At 40.4% G+C, this 8,520-nt stretch overlaps 1 long non-coding RNA gene across 1 annotated transcript; it reads left to right on the forward strand.

Annotated features, from left to right (window-relative positions):
* The first annotated feature begins 453 nt into the window (after positions 1–453).
* On the forward strand, positions 454–4,060 carry LOC140684164 (uncharacterized). The gene is made up of 2 exons (XR_012055976.1): positions 454–2,775; positions 3,631–4,060. It is a non-coding gene; the product is annotated as an uncharacterized lncRNA (long non-coding RNA).
* The last annotated feature ends 4,460 nt before the right edge of the window (positions 4,061–8,520 follow it).

Raw genomic sequence — 8,520 nt, forward strand, 5'->3', positions numbered from 1 at the left:
TTCCCCTCTGGATGCTCTTGCATCTATGAGTTGGACGATAGTTGGTGCTATGTGTACCTCCTACGAAGTTGTGTGGATAAAACATTGCTCAAGGCTTAGGCTGCAAGCCAAGTTACAGAGAATCAGTTCTGTATTCTGAGCTATAGTGAATGCATTCTAGTTAGGAAACAATGAGCAGTTTTGCAATATTTGTCATAAAATCCTTCTGAACAAAGTTCTTTACATTTGCCTAATGTTTTTTACTTTTGGTTAAGTCATTAGGTGATATAATGATGTATCAGGCCTCTGGAAGAAGAAAGAGGCCACCTAGTGCTGAATTACAGACTGCTGTAGAAGACTATCTGCTTGGAAAGTATGAAAACAACTTTGATGCAATAATAATACTTTTTGTGAGAGTTTGTGGGGTTTTTTTTTGTTTTTTGTTTTTTTTTTTTTTTTTTTTTTTTTAACAGATTGTTAGACATTAAGAATCAGATCTCAATTAGCCATACTTTAAAAATCAGCATGTCACTTTTACAGGTGGATCCACTGCTTGTCATAAAAACTGTGTCTTTCAGCTCCTGGAATTCAGTGTGGCACTCAGAAAACAGCCCCACTGCTAATTAACCTGACACATTTGTGAACCCCCACTGCCCCACAGAACTCTGTCCCAGCTGAGCAAGGGGTTCATGAACATTAACTGCTGGTGCCAGACCAGCTGCTGGGGCACCACAGAAAATCCCTGTGGCTGCAGAGATACCACTGGCACTGCAGGATCTCTGGCTTGCTTTATATTCAGTGTTGAAAAAGGTACCCTCCAGTTTGTTATAAATCTGAATTATTTGTAGCATTGCTCCTCTTTCTGCATTGACTTTTATGAGAGTATGGGGATAGGTTTGGAGGAGAGTCTAAACTGATGGGGTTTTGACCTAAGGTCTCTTTGTTGTTTTCTGGAGGCTTTTCATGCATTGTCTGCAGGAGAAAATGTTCTCCTAGAGACTGTGCTTATCATACTTGGATAATTAAGGCACATGGCATGAATAATCCCCCAAGGCATCTATCAGGCATCTCTGTTAAATACTGGTATTGCACGTTCTAGTTTTCAATCAGAGTTCCAGTGACACCCCTTGCTTTCAAAGGTGAACCTGCTGTACAGAGTTCATGCTAAGAGGTAAATCCCTGTTTTTATCTGACATGAGTCATCTACACAACATTTCCTTGAGAGGGGAAAAATCACTTTTCTATTTCCTCTTCTGAGCCACAGTGCTGCCCAAAAAGATGGCTGAAACAAAGTTCTTAAATTTTAGATTTGTCATATTTTGGTGTTTAGTTTCACTTGTTAGTCCCTGAGAGCTGGAACTTTCTGTAATTTTAGTACTTTCCAGACTAGGTCCCAAGTATCTTTGAAACATCCAGAAATGGAGGTGCCCAAAATCAATGTCTCTGTGCACTCATGCCTGTATCAGTTTATGCAAGCAGTATCATGAAAATACTACAAATATTCACTATTCATATCAATGGTTTAGTAATTTCTGCAGACACAGGGGACAGTCCCATGATGGGACTGCACATGGCATCAGTGCATGCCCTGGTGACATAGAATTCCAGTAGATCAGTTTAATTTGTTGTGAAGCTATAATAAGAATGGAGTTCTGTTGTACAAGGCTTCTCAAAAAAAAAAAAAAAATTACATAGAAGTAAAGGGTAAGTCAGAAGATAAGGTAAGATTACATGTAAGATTACATATTGATGAAATCAGCTTTGTTCTGTGTTTGAGGCATTTTGCTGCAGGCATAAATTGTTGTGTACCAGATTAGATGGGGATAGCAATATAATAGTAAAAACAGTAATATTTTTTAAAAGTTGCATAGCTTTGGAGAAAAAGCTAAATTTAGAGAACTCATTGTGACAAAATCCACAAACATGGATATGATTTCATTCCTAGGTGGTTTATTTACTATGTTTGGAAATTGTGGCAGTTTCATGTGACAATTCCAGCTCTTTTACATATTTCAGTAGAAGCTCTAACTTAGTCTGACATCTATGTGGGTAATAAATTCCAGAGTTAGATTACAGCAAATAAAAAACGAAGTTAGTCAAAAGTTAATAAGGACAGAAGTCCCCAGAGCTGGGTTTTAATGCCTCCCAATTATCTGGCCCAAAACATCAAGTCAGCCCCAGATGTGCTCTTGGAAACATGTTCTGTTCTTGAAGAGGACATTTCACATGGGCTAGTGGGAGCTTAAGGGTTTCACTATATCTGTCTAATATCTGAAATTCCAAGATTTTATGATAAGAGGGATGTTTATAGTGTTTATAATTGACTGCTCTTATCTCCCTCACAGTCCTACTTCAGCCAGGTTGTTTTTTTCCTAACTATTTGGATGTAGGAATCCTAAAAAAAAGAAATCCTATGGAAGTGCATGACCAAGAGACTACTACAAGGCTGTATTTTTATAATTATTCTTTGTAGAAGTAATCCACTGACCTGCAGGGATCATGGGCAAGAGATGCCAAACCACAGAGCTGTGTTTTCCGTCAGACTGGAAGACTGTGACGTACATGGTGGAAGGAGATTTGAACATGCTGCAAACAAAAGGGCATGTGACAAGATCTGCACACACAAACTCACACACTCTTAAGTCAGAAGGTGTCATAGGCACCATTGCTGATCCCTCTACGTCTGCACAGCACTGCCTCCACCCATGAGGCACTGATACCAGTATCATTTACAAACCAGCTGGGTTGATCATGGAGAAGAAAAATACTCACTACGTGGAGGTCAATATACTTCAGGTAAACAAATGGTTTGCTGCTTTATCTGTTAGGAAATCTTGTTGGAGGTTTGTCAGCTTTGAAGGGAACAGCAGACTTTATCTTCGTGTCCTCTTCCAAAACACAGTCCAGGAATAATGCACTGTAATCAGAGTTTACAAATGCTGTGTTTGACACTGCAGTGAGCCTTGGGCTGCAGCTGGGCAGTGGTGTTCTCTTTCCTATAGGTATGGTCCCAAGAAGCAAATTTGCCATGTCTCTCACTCTGGTACATTTACAAAAGCTGTTCTTTTTCCTATCTGAAGCAAAGTAATTACTTGAGTAAATAAATACCATGTGGTAGATTTATTAGAAGTTCTAATTTCTGCCTGCAGAATCCTCCAGTGTTTTCTGTCTTGTGCAACTGAGGAAATGTTCATAAACCCCTTAGATACAAGAACAGAAGGAATGCTCTAGAGCTTTTCTGATAAGCTTCAAAATTCCCTGGTACTAATGTCTTAACTTTCCAAAACTGTAGAAATAATACAGATAAAAATTGCACGTAGAAGGAACACACACAGACAAAAATGGCACGTTTCAACCAGGAGGGAACATTCTTCTGTAAGATTCTGTTTAATACCATACTATCAGATATTTTTTTGCTATTTGCTGCATAAAGTAAAGCTAATATTGAGAAATCTGATGCTGCCCATTAGTACCATGCACTGCAATAACTCCTGATGGAAGACAGAAGTAGACAAATCTTTGCATTCTCTTTTTTTCCTTTTGTTTTTGTGCAGCCTACCAAAGCTGTCAGGTCAGCGCTTCAGATCTGAACCTGTTTGTCCTTGTTGGTTCTACTCCTCTTTTTTTAAGCTTACCTTTTCTGTTTTGCAGATCTCTGGCCATCTCTACTCATGCATCTTCCTACTTGGTTCACAGCAATTACAGAGCTCTGGTACTGCATTCCTCTGACCTGAGGTTAGATTTTCTGTCTGATTTTACTTGTCTTTTGTCTCCTGTGGCATGGTTACTTTATTTTTCCTGGCTTTGCAAAACATATACTTTTGTTTTCCTTCTGATAAAAAACCATGTTTCACCAAGTGATTTTAACTTTCAATGCAATAAGTTGCATATGGTCAGACCGAGAGTTGGTTGTATACATTGAGTTTCTTTCAAATTTGTTAACCTTGTCCTCTTTCTCCCTCAAACCCCACCCCACAGGTGATGAAAGCAGCACTTGGATGGCACATGTAGTTGTTACAGAGAATAATACAGGAGTTCAACCTTGTACTATTTTAAATAAAAAAACACATAATTTTCTTCAGTTGCTGGACTTTGCCACTTGATTTGCAAAGTGGGGAACTGTGGCTGCTTCCTTTCCTTCATCTTCTTCTTCCATTTCAGCTTCAGAAAATAAAGTTTCTTGTAATTGGAATGCTTGGTAATATCAGTAAAGCCTGTAAATTTTTGAGAAGAAAGGGTGTGGTGGGCTGACAAGGCACCTCTGGCCTCCAGTATCAAACCCTCTTTCTCCAACATTCAACATGTAGAGAAAGGCCTTATAAAACAAAATATTTGCAGTTAGATTTTTCTTACTTTTTAGCAAATACATTTCTTTACCGCACTGAGAAAAATCCAAGGAAAACAAGAAATAAACCATCCAGTAATTACGCCTGTTTCTAAATTTGTCCCAGGCTCAGACACCTCCCCAGAGGATCTTTCTTTAGTTCATTCTAATTGTCTTTCTGTGTTTTGATTTTTTCTTGATATTTCCTACATCACTGCCTGATGTAGGAAATTTTGATGTAATAGCTTTCTACAGATCAGCTTTTTTTTTTTTTTTTTTTTTTTAATAGTCTTCTAAACTTCTTCTGTGAGTCATAAAAAGCAACTATTTGAGTAGGTGTAACTGTGAATGTTCCTCCGGGTCTCTGCATAGACTGCACAGAAAGCCACCCTCAAAAATCATGACATAATAATCTGTGTAGTGCTTCCTAAAGAACTGGTCAGGTATTATTTCAGTATAATCCTCTAAACTGTTTGCTGCGGGTCTTAATCCTCCAAACAGGTATTTCTCTAATTCTCAATTAGGTGCCTTGGAACACCATCAACAAAGTCAGTGACATTGCTGCCTCTTCTTTCTCCCACTGGGCAGCAGGTCAGAGGTGTTACTGCTGTTTTTTGGATGGGACAGGAACTTGCTGGGAGCACATGAGGGGTGGGGGGGAAAGGCTGATGTTGTATTTACCTTTGAATGGAGGGAGAGGGGCTCTGCTCATTCCTGATTTCCTTCCAATTTCTTGGAAACTTCATCTCATTTGCTCACAAAACCCTCCCTATTGAGCAACAGTTTTGTTCCTTCTCTGGAGCAGGACTACCTGCTGGAGCACAGAGTAACCACAAAGCGAGGAATTACAAAGCAAACATCTGCCATCAGGGCTGTTCTGTGATGTTCCATTCTGGAGAGGGTGACCCTCTGCAGCCAGGCTGTGGCATCCTGCTGAGCTGGCAGGTCTCCAGCACCACTTGGGAACTGGTGTTGGGAAATCAGGCACCATCCTGGTCAGATTCCAGACCAGCCCCAGATGAGTGGGAACATTTCTTCCTAACTACATCCATGTAGGAGTCAAAGAACCAACCAGGGGTGTTAATCAGTTGGTCAGTTTGAGGGGAGAAGCCTTTGAGGGAGGGACTTTCCTATACAGGAGGAAAGATGTCTTCATATTTCTTGCTGCAGTGGGGAGTGCCTCTGCCTTGGCACTCTGGGAACTCGCTGTGCCAAAATGTACCATGGGCACAAGACTTCAAATGCAGCCTGTGTGGGTGGGCTCCAGCCTAGTGGAGGCAGGCTGGGGGATTTTAACTTTCCTGAAATGCAGGGCCATGGGGGAATCCAACAGGGGGTGAATATGGTGGGATAGGGGCCTGGAAGAAGGAGGAAGTCTCAGTCTTGCCCTTACTTTCTACTACTGCAGGAACACCTCTATCTTTTGGTGAAGTCCTCATCAGTTTTCTCCGCCCCTACAGTGAGGTCAGCAGAGCTAAGGAATGTGTACATGAATTTTGGGAGGGAGAAACTCACCCCTCTCCCACACACAGGTACAGCCCTTAGAGCCTACACTGTCCTAGGACTTAATTGCACCCTGTGGTATGATAATTTAACAAAAGATTAGGTAGTTCCCTGTGTTCTTGGTACTCCTCCCCAGTCTGTCTGTGTCTGCTATCAGTTTCTGAGAGGCTGCCTGAAGTTCAGCTTTGCTGTCTTCCAGGACTGTGGAATCCATAGTCATTCCCCTAGTAAGTGGTCTTGGTGTTTTTAGCACTGGTGTGATCCTCCAGGAGCCATCAGGGAGCAAGCTGGCAGCTGCTCAGGCTTTGCTTTCAGACAACTTTCTGCAAACACGGGCCAGCACCCACAGGTGATTGGGTATCTGCCCCCAAATTCCAGGCCAGATTGGCTGGTGGGTGAGGGAAGAAGGAAGGTTAAGGGTTTGTAGATTTTGGTTGTATGATGAACCTCTGCCTCTTTCTTCATTGCACTCAGGTCCTGGAAGGGATGAAGCAGCAAGTGCTCTGCTCTCTTGAGGCACATTAGCTGCCAGGACTGAGGAACACACCTCTATACACAGCTTTTTTGAATAATCACTCAAAATCTTTAATCCTGTGCTACTCCTACTGATAAATCAAACAGGTGCAAGGTCTTGAGTTGCTCTGCACTATGAAATGCTGTGCAAGGATAATCTTAGGTTAGATTTGTAGCTTAGTAGCTCTCCCAGTTCCCATACAGAAGGAAAAAGAAAGATGAAATTGCCCTCTTGAGCCACATGTCTGCATTCCAGGCATATCCCAGCCTCCCACAGGCTCCCTGAGAGCCGTGGGTGAGCAAGAAGATGGGAGTTAAGCAGCAGTGAGTCTGTGTCAGACTCAGGATGGATGTTTGCAGTTTCCAGTTCCCTGTTGTGTCTGGCAAGCTACGTGGTCTCTGATTTAAAATTTATAAGGATGTACTATGAGCCATGAGAAAGTGAAACGATGGCAGTAATTCCAGCAATTTCACCTGCTTTTATAATATAATAAAAATATTAAAACTTTTCTGACTAGAAGTTCTAAGAATTATTTTCTTTGGAATCATTATGGAAAGCTGTCAGGTTTTTTTTTAATTTACTACAATTATTTTTTTCTGATACATTTTACTTCTAAATTATCAAAATAAAGATAATTTATTTTACTAGATCAAGGCATTTCATGACTTTTTCAGCAGTGGTAAACCCAAGATTTTTAATCCTATTGGACTAAAAGAAAGATTAACATCGAATTCTTTGAAGTCAAAACAAAATATTTCTGTAGAGAACAGATTCAAACAATGTTGCCAAAAACCCTTGCACAACACTACCAAGTTACTGGTCTTTTGAAGAATTGCTCTGTGGTGAATTTCCAGCCAGCTCTAACAGCAATTGAAAGAATGAGACTCGTGGGCTTTTTCCATCATTCCTAAGACTCTGTGGCAAATAATTTTTATAGGAACTTAGAATTAGAGGCATCTAATGAGAAGTGCCACAGCTTTTCACAGCAATAAGGTAGAAACAAACATTAAGTTATGAAACAAATAGAACACTCTGAGTATTTAATTTGGCAACTGCCAATTATTTATAGAGTTGTTTCTGACTTCATCCTTGAAAACTGCTGTGGGCATGGTATTACTGAGTGCTGTCTGTGCTCCTTACTGGAAGGGCAGATGTTTGGTTTCTCCTCTGCAATTGCCTTGGATCCAGTCATCTGCCTGTAGGGCAAGGGAGATTGTTTTGGTATTCCCCGTGGGAAATGCTCAGACTGTCTTTTCCTAGAGGTGATGAAATCCTGATCCTGCAGCGTCAGTTCTGTTTGCGGCTTTCTGATGTGTGCTTTTGTTTGCCTTTCCCTGACCTTGAAATAATTTCCACTTAATCAGGTCAGGTTATTACTACAGTGGGGGAAATACAGTTCTCAAGAGAATAAGTGGTTCTTACCTGGCAGTTATTTCCAGTCTTTTCCTTCTTTCTTTCCTAGAATCCTTCTCCTTGCTCACTCCCCAAACTTCACAATCTGTCTGTGATAGTCTGTGATAATCTTTAGAAGTATTTCCTTGTCAAAAGCTAAATCAAATTCTCCCTACCAGTTAATATCAATGCAGCACTGTAGTCAGTAGTGACCTTCAGTATTGTTTAAGCTGCTTTCTGCTCAAAACTCTGTACATGCAAAATTTTCATGCAAAATTTTCATGCAAAATTCTTCATCAAATATGATTCCCTACCAGATTTCTAATCTAATTAACCAATTCTGAGGAAGGACATGGCATTTTACCTAAGGCAGATTGAAATTCAGTCATAAGATCTGGGTTGCAGTTCAGAGCTGTGGTTCTGAATTTGTCTGGCGCCTCCACTTCTGAGCTTGTCCTTTTTTCCTTGTTATTGTTCAGGTAAACCAGCCTTTCCATAACATTCCATCTCTTTAGAGGATGAGGATGTTTCCTCTATGTGCAGTCCCAAGAGTTTTGAAGTCCTGACAGCCATCCTAAGGAAATTATATATTTGTTAGAGTACTCTCAAGTTGAAAAGGGGGCATTGTATATAAGCAATCATAAATTCTGTTCTCAGTAAACTTGGGAACATCGATGAATTTATTTTTTGCATATTATTTCATTCTGAAAACTATACAGATGGTCTTTCAGATGATGTTCAAAGCACAGAGATACTGCTGTATTAATAATGAGTACAAAATGTCTTCACAACATGCAAACCATGACAC

Source organism: Taeniopygia guttata, chromosome 4A, assembly GCF_048771995.1.
Source record: "Taeniopygia guttata chromosome 4A, bTaeGut7.mat, whole genome shotgun sequence".
Lineage (NCBI taxonomy): Eukaryota > Metazoa > Chordata > Aves > Passeriformes > Estrildidae > Taeniopygia > Taeniopygia guttata.